The sequence below is a fragment of the Corvus brachyrhynchos genome, unplaced genomic scaffold (assembly GCF_000691975.1).
Source record: "Corvus brachyrhynchos isolate BGI_N302 unplaced genomic scaffold, ASM69197v1 scaffold97, whole genome shotgun sequence".
NCBI lineage: Eukaryota > Metazoa > Chordata > Aves > Passeriformes > Corvidae > Corvus > Corvus brachyrhynchos.
In genome coordinates this window covers 3674286-3690641 of record NW_008239758.1, presented here as the reverse complement: position 1 = coordinate 3690641, position 16356 = coordinate 3674286, and the positions used below count along the sequence as shown (strand labels likewise).

General features: G+C 39.3%; 1 protein-coding gene across 2 annotated transcripts in view; it reads right to left on the bottom strand.

Moving 5' to 3' along the window:
- SH3GL3 (SH3 domain containing GRB2 like 3, endophilin A3) overlaps window positions 1-16356 on the bottom strand; it is a 58073-nt gene that overhangs the window by 15088 nt on the left and 26629 nt on the right. The window lies entirely within an intron of this gene.

The following is a 16356-nucleotide window of genomic DNA, read 5'->3' as shown; positions in this document are numbered from 1 at the left end:
GGAAGGGACCAGACTCGGGAAAAATGCTTCACTGTGACTCACCTGTGAGACTGAGCACCTTTATGATCAAAACAAGGATGCCAGGTGTTCTTCAAAAACTCAAAGCACCCATTTCAGAGAGAAGATTTCAGTAAACCTTCTGAAAAGGCTAAAAGTTATCCACCTTTTGTGTGAAAACTCCAGGCTGTCAGACCTGTGGTCCTCACTGAGTAAATCATGGCCAGGAATAAGCCATGGGCAGAACTCAGCCATCTGCTTCTTGCAGGGCATGGTACCTGCACAGTGACAACATGAAAAGAAAGCCAGGTCCTCACCCAGTGTGAAACAGCCTTTGAAAGCATCACTCCACTATGACAGTGATTTAACACATATTCAACAAACACTAAATTCCTTCTGCCTAATATTTCTCTGTTTTAATTGATTTTTATCACTGAAACTGTAACAGCGTAGTGTGAAATCCAGGCCTAGCTCACTGAGTGCTGGTGCTCCCCAGACCTGTCCCCAGTAAAGTGTTTTGTTTGTCCTCAGCACTTTGTAAAAGGGAATTAATCTCACTGAATTCGAAGGCCCTTGGGGACTTGCATAACCTGAAAATGGGTCAGGGCTCTCAGCACTGCAATGGTTCCCTGTTCTCAGTCGCTGCCTGCACGGCACAGGTGAGGGGGGAGTACACTGCCCTGCCAAAACCAGCGAGGAGCTGATGAAGCAGAGCTGGGAGCTCAGCAGTGGCTGACCTTGCATCAATATCGCTGCTACCACACAGCCAGAGAACACTCCTGCTTAAGGGAAAATGTGAGTTCAAAGAGAGACACACAGCTAATTATTTCTATTGCCTTTACAGCACGCTCCCAATCTTCATGTTTAATATGCCAAGCAGCACACACACTTGTCAGGATCATTTCTCTTCCAGAGCACTGACAGAACGAGCAGAAAAGCAGATAAAACAGATGGAGAAGCCCAAGTACCAGTGAGTTCCTGCGGGTCATCATCTTGCTGCTGTAAGACATGACAGCAGAGAAGTGACCTGGGGTCACACGTGGAGCGGGACGCTGCCCTGCTCTCTGCAGGAATGTCTGAGGAGTCCTTGGGCAGACGGAGAAAGGTACATGACAAGGCTGCATGAAAAGCAGGAAATCCTATCAGGAATTCTGCAGCTCCTCTACAACAGCAGCTTCTGTCTCCTTTCTGTGCACTGTTAATTCCAAAAATAATCAATGCCATTTTCCACAGCCTCACACATGTCTTCTTTCTCCAGCAGGCAAGGAAGAGATCTGTGGTTTCCCAAAACCTTTTCAAAGGCTGAAGGCAGTGGGGGAATTACCCCTCTCAGGCTTAAGGTGCAAAACCCACATCCAATAGCAGCCCATAGCTGTCCCATTACAGATAATCCACTTATATGCTGGTGAAAAATAAACATAATGAAGTAACATGATTGCTTGACTGTGAAACCATAATCAATAATAAAATTCTAAATTTATTTAACAATGACTTGTAAATGCAAATCCACAGAGCCAGCCACAGGATCTGCAGATACGGTTTCCTACAGACTCTGAAGACAACCTAACACACACCTACACCTGAGAAAAAAAGCACTGATCATAAGAAAAAGAATTTTGTTAACATGCTTTCCTGGTTCTATGCAACCATTAATGACACTGCAGCTCCTAGCCCAAGGACACACTTCTTCAATGGTATTTACTCTGAGCTCTAATGTCCTTTGAAAAATGACGCCCATAAAGAATGATTCCTTAAAGTCTGTAAGTTGTCTGAGCTACCAACAGTAAAAATTGGTATAAAGTTCTAATGGTTATAATTAAATTTTACACCTCTACAGTTTATTTCATATTGGTGTAATTGGAAATAGCTGTACTAGTCATGCATTTAGGAACAAAAAAGCTTTTGTTCTGATCATACTGAATTTAGGAGTTGTAAAACCAGCATCACCCTTCTCACAATTAAAAGTCACAGGATACCCAATTAATTATTGAAAATGGGTGCACAAAGGAGACAGCTGCTGACTTTTAGTTCCCTGACTATTTGCTGAGCATCATTTACATGCATTATATCAAGCTGCAAAATGCTTTGAACATAAACAGAAGATACCCAGCTGAGGGGCTATGTAATTACATGGCAATATCTATCAGGCTTTACGAGTCACCTAATCAAAGACAAAACTGCTGCCATCACACAAGGCACGCACTCCGAGGGGGCCTGGAATTTCTCATACAGGAAGAATCCTTCAGCTCCAAATTCAGAATCTGAGCACCGTGGATTCAGCACCATTTGACCAGAAAGGGCCACAATTCGTGGCTGTGAAAAAAAAACAGGTCCCAGGAGGGGGGTCACCACTTCTTTATTATTCCATTGCAGGTCAGAAGCTAAAGCCTTTCATTAGTCCCATTTCTGGTGAAGCTAACTAGGTTTCCTCTAGATCAAAACCTACACCCAGAGAACAGCTCTGCAATAGGAAAGATTTCTTCCTCTCAGGTGTCTGTACAACTCCCTCTATCACACTTGAAATGTTAGAGTTAGTGGGGAGAAAGAAAAAAGCAACAAAGTTAAATTATGAACATGAAAACACTTTCCAGTCAGCCATTTGTATTATCACCTCTCACTTGAAGCTACACATGATGGCAAACTACCTTTGACTGTAAAACTTGCATGCTCTATATGATAAAGACCTTTTTGCCTGAAGAAACACTGCAGTTTGTACACAAATGCTCCTTGCTTGTTACTTCTTGCTAGATCCTACTGTTCTTTTTAATATTGAAAAATTAAATATGACGTTGTATTACAAACAATCTGAAAGTCTCTGGTGTGTGTATGTAGAATTTTATATGAAGAAAAATCTGGAATAGAACAAATAGGCTTTGAAAGGAACCCCTCCAGATATTATTTCTATTTTAGTTCTGTATATCCAGCTACAGCTCAAAATGCAATCTGCAATTTTGCTACAGACTTAAAAGACTAGATATTTATCTGCTAAGGCATTTATATTACAAGAAATTCTCTGAGAAAAGATTTTTCTATAAACCTAATATTGGAATTTTGTTCTCATGATAGTTCTCTGTTGTTCTATTTGTTTCCAGATAATATAATTTTCTTTTGATGTGTTTTGTTATGACGAAGCATTGCCCCAACCCTGGCAGTGTTCAAAACCTGGCTGGAGAAGGCCTTGAGTAATCTGGTCTAGTGGGAGGTGTCCCTGCCCATGGCAGGAGGGGTAGGGAATAGATGACCTTTAAGGTCCATTCCAGCTCCTTAGCATTCTATGATCCCATGAGCACAGCACATGAGCTGTCCATACTTTAAAGTAAAATCTACATCTCACCAAAACTCTAAACTAAAAAAAGTCTCAAGATTTAAAATAAAAATACTGAAAAATCATGTTAAGAATATTAAGATTTATCCCTATTGCACAAGAATAGTACATTTCCCCATTGTTATATGGATTATAACAACAAGCTTCAGAAAAATGCCATATTTTACTCATGTTTTGTACATCATATCCACTGAATTACATTACTTTTTCATATTTCACTATGGAAGGTTACTGAATATAAGACTTAACTGCCAAAAATATCCCAGATCAACAGAGAGCTGATAAAACTCTCAAAACAATTACCCTATTTTTTTTTTTAATATATCCACTGGGTATTTTATAATGCAACTCAATGGGATTCTTGCCAGCCAATACTTGCACACGTGCTCTGACCTTCTGTTTCACTTGTTTTGCCTTTCTTTTGCACTCAGTAACTAGGATTGAACCATCACAGGATTTTTGTTGTTATTCAGCTACCATTGAAGGGGGCTGGCCAGCAAAACTCTCTTGTACGTACCTGGCCAGGAAATCAGCCCATGCTATTTAAAGGCTGAAAGGTATCATATTCTATTAAGACATTCTAAGCTTTTAATGACTTTGTAAAAAGTTACAGCATTTATTTTGTTCTGAAGGACTATCTGCTGAAATTATCTGTTGAAACTTTAATGGGATAGAAAATTCCTACATTTGTCATAAATATGCACGCTGTAAAACCCATGAGGCAAAACCTAGATTTTTTTTATTCTAACAGAAAAGCCAAGGCTATGAAAAGATTTTAAATTTATTTCCCTCTCTCTCTAAAAAGGAAGCAAGCAATCAACTGGGAAAACAAATAGATTCATCCCAAAGTTAACACACAGAGAGCCAGGAAATAATGTAACTGTATGGCTCCATTTCCCATAGAAACAGAACTGGGCCAAGCTGCACAAATGCATTAAATACATCTTAAATACAGTACTTAGTACAAAATACTACATTCCAGCATGGTTAACACATAATAGTTACGCTTCTCTTAATAAATCATTAAAAGTTCCAGCGATTTCCCTGCAGCCATGTAAGTGCTTGATTTGCTTTAATGCAATGTGACAATACTAACAGCCTTCTCAAGAATCTTATTTAAGCCTGTAACAAACAAAGGGAAGAATAAGGTGGCTGGCAAGGCAAAGTTGAATCTCCTTGCAGTGTCCAACCTCCTGAGGGAAGGGAGAGATTTTCCTCTTTGTTCTCTTCCAGAATGCTCTATCAGATTAGAGACCAAGATTTCAGCCTCTTTTCTAGATCAAAAGGAGTTTAACCTCAAATATCTGTAATTCCCTGTTTTGTGCTTTCACGTTCTACTACAGTGCTATGTATATTACTTGTTTTACTTCCTTCCTGATTGCTATATTTCATATAAATTGCTAACTGCCACGCTCAAAAAGAAGGTTACTACTAGCTCATGTAGTGCAGACCAAGAACTTGTACCTACAACACAGCTTACTTAAAGTCTTGCATCTTAGTACACCTTTAAAGGAGTGCATGCTGGCACAAAGTTTGCCACCATTATAGAAAAATATACTTTAAAAAAAGGAATAAAATATTCTGACTAGGTGAATGGGCAGCTAATAGGCACATCTGTGATTGACTTCTAGAGATTTTCTAAAGGTCTGGATGCTCAGAAGAAAAAGAAGCGCCCCACACTGAGAAACCAACCTAAGATGCACATTTTCAAATACAGATCTTAACAAAAAACCTAAAGAAACACAGTACTTGGCCCTTGGGTACAAAAATCATCTGCAAATGAAAATGGGTAATATATACCTAAACAGATATTTCCTCCTAGAATACCCTACAACAATAAAGAAAAAACCCAAACTATAAAAGTGTACTGGTGCTTGGACCTGTTCTTTTAATTACACTGACACAGCTCATTCTATCCTAATGCTTTGGAGAAAATACAAATCCCTCCTTTTAGAGGTTAAGCACTAAAGGATGGCAGGAACTCTTGAGTCGCCTCAGTATATTGTGTTTTCAAAGAAAACAAAAATTCTCTTGCTCTGATGTACTTTAAAGAAAAAAAGATTTATTCTGCCCTCCAAAATAAATAGAGGGTCTACTACAAAGTGCAAATGTTTCAGTCACACAAATACAGAGCACTCTGGCTCACCTCCAGCAAATCATTTAAGTTCATCCTCAGTAGGTGCTGAAGTGCTTTGCTGCATGAAGCCCCGAGTGCTCAGCACCTCACAGTGTCAAGCTCAGAGAGCCACCACCTTCACATGAAAGTATTCTGTAACTTTTTCTTCTACTAAACTTTCAGCTAACAGTGGCACAGATTTCCCCAAAGCACCAAAGTAAAATGGTAGAAAAGATTTCTGACAGCAGCAGAGGGAACTGGGTTGTTTTTTTAAAAAAATGAATCAAGCAGCTGAATTGGGTCCTACTGCTATTAATAAAAATTATGGTGTGCAAGAAGCTGTGCCCTAGAAGTCAAAGACTTGTTATTGCTCCCATGGCTGCATAAGTGCTATAAAATTTAACAATTTAACAATGCTTGTACACAGGTATTTAAGAAAGTGCAGGTTTCTGTTTTGGTAATAGTTCATACATAATTATAAAATCTAATAGTATTTTAGAATTTATGTGAGACATGAACACATTAAAAATTATAATCATATTGAAGATACAAAATTCAAGCAGCATTCTGTCAGTACCCATGGCAGAGTACATTTCTATAAAAATTCAGGGAAACAAAGAAGTGTTGCATAAAATTGGATGATTCACCCACAATTGATTACCTACCAAAAGCAGCTGAACAAGAACTCCAGAAAACTACATCCATGGCCAGAGAATTCACATCCTAGTGTTCAACTGAAGATTTCTATTCTCAGACATTTAAAGTAGAAACATAAAGTAAGAACTGTAGGACATGCTTGTACTTCAAAGACAGCTCATGACTGTGCTCACACTATCAACTTCCTTAGGGATTTCTGATGGACCCAATAGCAAATCTTGTCCCAGCAGCCAACAAAATTAAAATACCAAAAATATTACTATTTTTGTAAAATGGGAAGGATTTTAAGTATATGTAGAGAAATGTGTTACATTTAAAGACACACCAAGATCAATATTAAAATATTTCTTACATGTTTTCTAATGTTAAAAATTTCATACAACTTACAAAATATAAAACCTGAGTCCCATCTCATTTTTCAGAGCCCAGTTTTTGGTAGGAAATTCTTTTATGTAACCAAAAAAACCACCACAACCCAGGCCATCTAAAGGACATCAGGAATCTCAAGGGCCCGTTTCCCAAGAAACAAAACATACTTTTTCCACCAAGAGATCTCTGAATCATACAAACAAAGTTAAAGAAATGCATGAGAGTACTGCCAGAGTGTTTATATTCACAAAGAACATTCCTATCTCACTAATATTTATGAGCCCTTTATTATTTGTAACTTCCCAGGCAAACAGGAGCAACAAGATCACAGACTATTTTTAGGAATAGATGATAGATAGTTTTAGATGAACTGAGTAGCACAAGGATATGGCAGCTGGAGAGGAATAGAAGAGAAAGGTGTTTGCAACGTGGCTTGCATGGGAAGGGAGATCCCAGGGCATCCCCAAACACATCTTTCCCACATGGAGATGTTCTGTGAGCTGCCAGGGTGACATGAGCTCAGCATGGAGCACGTCACTGTTAAAGGGTCACGTGCAGATCTGTGCCAAGCATTATTATTCAATCTACTCTCTAACATGGAGCAAATTCTTCACAGCCGAGCATGACCCAAAGTGTAGAGAAGCCCAGCCAGGCAACCAGCTGAGACCTCTACAGCCAACCCTCCAGCTGCCAGCATCAACAGGACTGGAGCCACTCCATCAAAAGTGCCCATATGCTCCTGCAGAGAAGAATGCCCATTGACACGGGGAACGCAAGGCCTGCAGCTCCCACACAGAATCAATGAACAGCTGCAGCACAGCTCTGGCATAGGCTCAGAAGCGGCAGCTCAGTTCTACTCAGAAAGGAAGCTCCAATAGCACAATCCTTGTATTCTGGGATCGAGAAAGCCCTTACAAGCACTGCTACCTACAGGAAAACTGAGCAATGACAGCACTCCCCACTGATGGAGGAGTTTCAGCAGGCAATCCACATACACCTCTCAGATTTGTCTTTCAGCAAAATCCCCTCACCAACCCATCAGCCAGAGGTTCTGCTTTCCCACTGATTGAGTGAGACACTCACACCAAGGCAGACAAGAATTTCTGCTGCTTTCAACTCTTTTGTGCTGTACCATTTAGTGTGAACTCTCCTAACTTAGAACAACTTGTATGAATAAAGACTCCTGAAGACACCTGGGTACATGTCAATGTATTTAATCAACAGCCTTTGCTTGGGAAACCCCATCAAAGAAAAAGGAAAAGGCACAGAGCCCAAGAACATGACAAACGTGGTTGCTGGTTGAGGAATGTGTCTTTTCTTGAGGAAGGACTTACACAATCCAAAAAAATAGATGGAAAAATGTAGTTTAGAGTGTTACGAGTTGAACTGCCTGATTTTATGTAGTCTAAACAAAAGATTCTGCCATGTGGGAGGACTATCACAACAGAATTTTTTCAAAAGAGAAGGGTGGCCATTTTAACAAAGCTAATGAGGACTTTACAGAAACATCTGCCACGCAGTGTCTGTGATGTGGGTGTTTGACCACAGCTCTAATTCCCAGCATCCTTGCAATTCTTTCTGCTGACAGGAACGCCGGGATGCATTAAATAGTTTTTGATTCCTGCTCTTTCAAGAAAAAGAAAGAAAACAAAAAGGAAACAGACATGAGTATATTAAAGATCTTGACAGATTGAAAAATTCTGTGGATGTACTTTAGAAACTCATCATCTCAGGAAAGCAGCAAAAGACATAGTAACACCTCTTGCTCTCAGAAAAGGTCTACAATTGATTAGGTAAGATGAAGCACTTGGCATTAAACAACTAAGGAACCTGTAAAAACAGGCCAATATGCCAGACATGGTCCTGCATTTTATGAAAGTCAATAATAACACCTACCAAAAGATTATTTATTAATCAATTTGATATTTGCTATATCTGTTTTAAAAAAAAAATTAATTTCCTTTCTTTGACAGCAATACTGAGAATTTACCCCATGATTCCTGTGCTCTTCCTAGTGTATTTCTTGTATGTAATTTTCTGCCAGAATTAGGCACAAAATTACATGTGGCTTGGTTTGGAGGTTTTTTTTATTAATTTAGTAACAGAAACATCAGACATTGAATTCTAGCTCTGATATCGCTTAAAGTTGTTCTACAAGTAAGTCTATGCCAGCAAGAGAATTTTAAGTAGGGTCAGGAATGCTGGGCACTTGCTGTTGCTTAGTCAACACTCAAAATCCTGTACCCAGCTGATCTCGTCTGCACACAATCATGCAGCCTTTTAAAATAACCTTATTAACCAAATGCAGCCAAAGTATGTGTAAATACAGACTGTGTAATCTAGCCTTACAAAGAAGTCTGCACATTGAGAAGGGTGCTGTCTCTTGCTCTAAGCAAGAGAAAAGTCTTAGCATATTTCAGAATATTTTATCCTCATAATGTAATGGACAGCTTCACCCTGTCTGTGACACTCCAAAGGTCTCGAGTGTCTCATTAAAAGCAAGCCCATGCTACGTGTGCTGCTTTTCCACCTGTCTGGATTCCAGATTTTTTGCTCTCAGCAAGAACTATTTTTTAGCCACTGCTATAGCTTTGGATGCTTCAGGAAACATGGGGAACAAATGCATACAGGCTGAAACCACACATCCAAGCTCCTAATACAACATTAATGTAGAAGAGGAACTGAAAGACTAAATACTTGAATTTGGGTTAAACTGACTTGTCCTTGGCCACACAGTAAGCAACTGCTAACTCTGAAATGAAAATGCTAGGGTCCCAGATCTCCACTTTTTGCCCTGAGGAATGCAGTCTTAAATAAAATATTCTATCTATACTTCTAAGTAGGCAAAACAAGGGAAAGTTATGTTTATGGGACACAAATTTTGAGTTGCACTATTTATTTATAATGAGAATGAAAATTATTTATTGTGAGAATGTAATTTCAGATTTTGTCACAAAAAATTAAAAGATGAGTGTACAATCTAAGCAAGAAAGATTTTATTGTACACAGTCTGTGGAAAAGTGAAAAGTGTTCATATCTATTTTCCAAGTTAAAACAGACATGACTAGATGGCTCCAGTTTTTCAAAATTTGAGTGGTAACACTTAAATTCTGAAAAATGATGAGTCAAATGACATTCTTTTCCATGCAGGTCAGAAGGCCCAAAGATTAACAACTTTTCCCTTTGCTTCAACAAATACAAGCAATGTAATACAAGCAAGTAATGAAAACCAAGTATAAAACAAAAAAAATATATATAGGAAAAGAAGATACAAGCATAGCAGTATTTGTGAAGTAACTCAGTGGCTCAGCAGACTGGGATGGAATGTTATTTCCTATTGAATTTGCTATGATTTTTCTTCAAAATAATAGAATTAATCAACAGCTTTTATACACACGCACATGTGCATATACACACTCCCATATTCCCTTAAGTAAGCCAAGAGGTATTAGGGACCTGGATGCTTTTGAACACCCCACCAAGTGCTTATCTAAATCTCTAGGCATGTAAATACTTCTTAAGATTCTAACCCAAGAGACTCATCAGAGAAGCACAGAGGACTCAACACTGCCAGGATACAAGCTCTGTTTCATTTCAGATTCCAGTCATAAACAGCTGAGAGCAGCTAAACTACTACTACTGCATTACTATTACTTAATGTCTTCTTTTCAATAAATATTTTGTCCTCGAGTTTCTTCTGGCACAGCAGAGCAAAGGCTTCTGTTATTTATATTCAAATATAATTGCCAGATAGGTTGTGGGTATTTTCTTAATCAGTCTATACATCCAATAGATCTATAATAGATCTATATTCTTCATCAATCTATACATCCGAAACACAGAACCTTAGGGTACATGGAGTTTAGAGCAGCTTCTGTGTATGGTCTCCAATTACCACAAAGAAAACACTACAGAAATTGCCAACATTTAAACCATTGCTCGACTGTGGAGTTACCTGTGCACGTTTGGACCCATCACTTCCTTGCAAACTACAAGGTGCACGGCAAGATCCACAGCACTGTGGCCTAACACATTTCAAACAGCATTAAGAATTCTGACAATCAGCAAATACTTTTTTCACAAAAATAAGCTAGATGCTTAAAAAGTACAAAGAAACTTGAGTGCTCTAGAAAGAAGGCAGATTTGCACAACAAAGCTCAGATTGAAGGCTCCTGGCTTGGCAGCACCCTGTCAGAGCAAATGAAAAGATACACTTTTGCAAAGAAACGCTGCATGATTATTTGCAAAGCAAAGGCAATCCTACCTACCCAAAAGGCACATGTAATAGTATTAAATTATACACAGAAGTCCCATTTTTTACTGGGAAAAAAGTTCCATTTTTACTTTTTACATTTTTTCTTTTTCCTGCAATGAATGCACTGATTTCTGCCAGGAGTCCACTACATGCCTCCTTTTACTTCTCAAATCCCAGTCCTCTGCACTTGCAAAGTTAGCTCAAGCTGGCACTTCTCTCACGTGTATGATCAGTGCCAGAGTTTGCAAAAATGAAGTTTTAAAGGAAACCACGGCAGAAATCACTGCTTTTGAAAGAGTACCATATTTAATGCTCCATAATAACTTAATTCCGAGTCCTATTTAAAACATTAGCACTTTCTATTCCTATATTTCATTTGTGAGCCTATTTGAATTTAGCTCTATTTTCAAAGAATTTTGCTACAATTTCTTCTTTTAGCCTGAGGATCCCAGTTTCAGAGCCTCTGGTGAGACGTGGCCTGAAGCTGTACCAACCATCACAGTTCAGACAGTGGAGAAGAGGTGCAGGAATGGAATATATCCCCAGAAGGGATGTAGCAATTCAAAGCAATCCCTAAGCAGCCACTAGCAGCTGGGTTCCCAGGGTCCCAGTGACAATTTAAAGACTGCTGAAGCTCCCGTGCAAGGCTGAAGTACAAACACTGCTTGCCTTCCTGGGAGAGAGACAGCGAAACCGATGCTCCTCTATCCCATCAAGGTTAAATCAATGCCACAGGTTCAAATACCAGGACAAAGCCTGCTCTTTGTTAGGGTATCATCGTCTTTGAGACTGAGAAATAGAAGAGTTTGGCTCAGTGCTCAAAAACTGAAACAAGCAGGGAAGGGTAAAGCAAGGAAATCACTTTACCACTGACTGTATTACCCCCAGCTCTGTGCCAGGGGCAGTCAGCTCTGTTAAGGCACTCACCTCCTGCATCAGGTTTTCCTGGCAGTGCCCACCTCACCTTGCAGCCCAGGAACAGCCCAGGAGGGCAGAGCTGTCACTCTCACCCATCCCTTGAGTACTTCTACTAAGATTTGTATGTTTTCTCTCTCACAGACACTTTAAGAAAGCCATGCATCCTGAGAAATGTTGTTTTCTCCTCATTTACTAATCACTAGTAACGTTGGCACCTTTTTTTCTTCTATTTTAGTCTCTTTCCACTACCATTTAGTTTGTTTTTCTCTCAGTTGCCTCACCCCTCATTCCCACTTACCCCTCTTTGCCTTATGTTTCTTTCAGTTTCCATAGTTTTGTTCTAACATAACTTCTCTCCACCTCTGCTGGATGTATGGCCTGCTCAAAACCTGAGCAAATCTCATACACACACACACACTTTTTCCAGAAAAAGGTCTAATCGTGATAGTTCCAACGCTAAGCCCAACTCAGAGGGACCAAGAATTGTCCAGCTATTGTTCCATTTTTTGCTGCATAAATGTAAAAAAAAAAATGTTCCCACATCTAGGAGCAGTGGCTTGATAAATTGTGCAGAGAAATTATACTTGGGCAGGAAATGAAACACTTCAGAAGGACCAGTTACTTTGTGCATCTACAGATGATAAAAATCATTCAACCTTCCATCCTAAATATTCTCTCTCACAAGCCAGCCCCTCCTTCCTTTTTCCCTGCTAGTGTCTCTTTTCTGTTCCCATCAAGACATGCATATACTTTTGTTCTCTTCAGTGCTCTGTTCAGGAGTCATTTATTGGTACACTCTCATGCTCTTTCATCAAAGTACAGGACTGGTTTATCCTGGTAATTTATGATTTCAACTCAAGGTTAAAAGAATAGAGTCCTAGGACAGAAATACTGTAAAGAACATCCCAGACAAGATCATGTACTTGCTGTTATTTTGAGAAACAGAAAATAACAAAAGGAGCAAGGAGAAAACAGCCAGAAAGAGATAAAAGCTACCTTTGCTTTCAAAGAGACTTGCAATAAACCTTTCCTTGAAAAGCCACCTTCTATCAGGTTTGTTTTCTATCACATTGATATGCACCCTTTATGACTCCACATTTCATTAAATTTAACCTTCTGCCTTTAAATTGCAAAAGCACTTTCCCACAGATGCAGGGACATTTAAGAACACACCAGATAAGCATCACCACTTGCACTGACTGTGAACAACTACTCATCAAATGGCTTATGAAGCACACTGAGTGCCAGGCTCAGAAAATGCAACACACCTTGGTTCTAAACCACCTGCAAGAGTAGAGGCTTTTGATTAGAAATCTGTCACTTAGACAAAATGTCATCAGCATGTATTAAACCCTTCATTTTGTAAATGGGACTTGAGTCTCCTCCTGCCTTCAGCAGCAAAACACTTTTTGATTTAAGCTTCGAGTGAGACCTACAGCTCTACCAGGTAACATTAAACCCATGAGTTAGAAGCATACAGAATGTTTAATGTAATTCTTGCAGAAATGTTTAAAGGAATGTATTCCACCACTTAATAAACCTAAAAGGCTAAGTCCTTTCTCTTACAATGCATAGAGTATTTGAGATAATTTTCTTTACTAAGTTTTTTGACAGAAAAATATTAAGCAATCAGTAATCACATGCAGATCATTATGGAGGGACCCTCAACTGTAGCTGTAAAATGTGCCTTTTATTTCTTCCCCATAACATAGAGCAGCTTTCTCCCCTTCCTATTTACAGGCATTCCTCATTCTTTTTAACCATTAGCACAGAGTTTAAACATGAGCCCCTGAACAATGTGAAAGGAAATGAGTTGTACATTTGAAGGGAAGAAGAGCAGCTGTCACAAAGCAGAAGCTTGATTCCAGCCACAGAGACCTAGAACAGCATCTCAAGAGCAGTGGCCCAGCGCCTGCTATTCCAGGCCATTCTGGCCAAAGGACTTGAACTCCAATAAAGAACAATTCAAACACAATTCTTCCCCCTCTGCTCCCCCATAGCCTCTCACAAATGAGCTGGACCACCCAGTGATTAATGGAACTTGTTATTAACTTACCCAGACAATCTACTGCAGTAATATCATTATCCTGAATTTGGACTTTTACCTCCAGGTCCTACAGGCTCTTAAACCAGCTGAACTTGGGCACAGCTGCTGCTTCTAGTTCTGTAATTCTGAGACACATTGTGATTGTGATCTAGTCTTAAGTGCTTTAAACTTGAAATCCCTATCAGACTTGGCATCCTTCCCAGGTACCTACACAGGCTGAGTACATCCAGTAACACTGCAATTTTCACTCTGTTTGACCACACCAGTGGGATGAAAAAGTAAGAAACACAGGCTTCACATAGGCACTTCTAAACCACTGTGCTTTTACATTTGATGCCCTTGGCAGTTACTGAACTTTGGAAGCAACAAAAACACTGAGAAGTATGATCCAGAAACTGCGTCCATCTCATGGCAGTTTTTCAAGTTACCTACACACTGCCTACTCCTCCTTGCCTATAAATCCAATTTGTGGCAAAATCCAGACACATTTCAACAAGAAAAATCATATTCCTAAACAAAGCCTTCATCTCTATGCCATTGCATAAACCATGGAGCTCCAGTAACTCTCTCATGCTCTCTCCACACTTATTCCAATTCTCTGCACAGAAACATTTCCCACTGCCCTTTGATGACTCAAATGTGATCTTTCCAAGCAGCACTGAATGATCTTTCCTATTTATTGCAACTGTTCAGTCAGAACATAAACAATTGTTCTGAAGCAAGCCCAAACAAATACAGCTCTGAGGCCAGTATTTCTACAGATGACAAAATAGTCACTCCAGTTTGACAACTATACTTAGTCTTTAATCAAATCTGAAAAAGTATAGAAAAAGGAGAGTAAGATACAGAACCCTGAGAAAATGGAGGCAAATGGCACGAATCAAACAGATCGTCAGCAGGAGATGGTACATACACCAATGCAATGCTGTCTGTGGGCTTAAATTAGACACATACAGATATTGAAGAAAACCATTATCAGGGACAAAGGACAGTCTTGTCCATATATGAATAAAGTACACGACTCTAGACTCTATAATGTGATTTTGCATCTCTATAGAGAGTGACTCATTTCGCACCAGGCAGTGACACGTCACGCTATTACTGAGCATTTTAGTCCGACTTGTCTGCTGCAGCTATTCTTCAGCACACACATTGTACAACAAAAACTACTTTGTACTGCAAAACCTTGAACTCTTCCTGACAAACCTCCACTGTTTCCTAAAGAACTCAACACTGATGCTGACACATGCATTTATAGATCAGGAAATTCAAAGTCACCGTTATTGTACCCATCTCTAAGGGAAAACATCTTTGTAAGAATTCAAATGTAATAAACTAACCTATCTAGGACACAGACACATTATTTGTTCTGCAAGCCTACTCAAAAAAATGTAACAGTGTCAGACTCAAGACTGTCCACTTCTCAGAAGAGAAGATACAAGTACTTTTAATGAGAAAACCTGATTACACCAATGTCTCTGACAGTAATTTAAATTAATTGATGTGAGAGCTCAAATAGCCAAGAACAATGACATACCTGAAACCATGAATCTCCATGCTCACAGAATCACACTTTTACTTCCATATTTCATTTTGCAAATCTAAAATACTGTTCCCTAATCTGTTTAAAATCTTGTTTGTGAAAGTGAGCATACCCTAAAAAGAGAAATGTAAAGCCATCAAAGGGCCATAAAAAGATACCTGTAGTGATTATCCTTCCTCAATTTTCAATTTCACTGACTTTTCACTCAGTTCCGAACTCTCGTTTAAAAAAAAAAATTCTGAATTTCTTTGAAAAGTAAATTTTGGGGATTTTTATTCTAAACTATGGTCTGTTTGGCAGTTGCTTGTCCAGCCAATATAGAGACAGAATGTGCATGAGCACTGCAGACAAGTAGAAGTAGTGGGTGCATCCCACAGAGACAACCCGTCCTTCCCAGGGTGACCAGGACAAGCAGCACCTCAGTGCCTGTCAGAACCATTTTCTGCCTCTCTTTCAGCATCTTGCTTCAGGTACAACTGGGCAATATTTCATCCTGTTTCCTCTGCATGGAGAGGAGCTGGAGCTGTGAAGGACAAGTTACACACTGCATGCATTCCACTGGCTGCTACCACATTAACACTTCTTCCTCCCTCCACAGGTTCCCAGTGCAAAATTTCACTTGGCAGCAATACCATTCTCATTTGGCCTTAAAACAATCCCCCTTTCTGAAGTTGTTCTCTGTGCTTGTAAGGAAGGCGTGGCTTCCTTTTGATACACTCATATATACCCACTGCAAAGATGGGAAAGGGTGATTATACTATAAACCAAAACCCTTAAAATCAGAGATTTAAACAACCCCTTTACACACTTCCTTTACAAGTAATATGAGAACCTTTCATATTATCTTCTTACTCCTCACTCCAGTGTCATTTAAGATGTTTCTATATTGGATGTCTCTCATGACTGTATTTAAAAATTGCTTTTACAGATGCTAATAAGTAATTGTCAAGGAAGTCCCTCAAAACGTTCTGTTTTGTCCACAGTATTGAGAGAACATGAGAAGTTACACCACACTTATTTTTTACTGATTAGCTTGCCTCTTGCTACCTTTAACATCCTTTGACAACTTCACCCTGCCTTGTGTCTCTGTTGTACATCATTTGTCACACTAGTGCTTACTCCAGCTAAG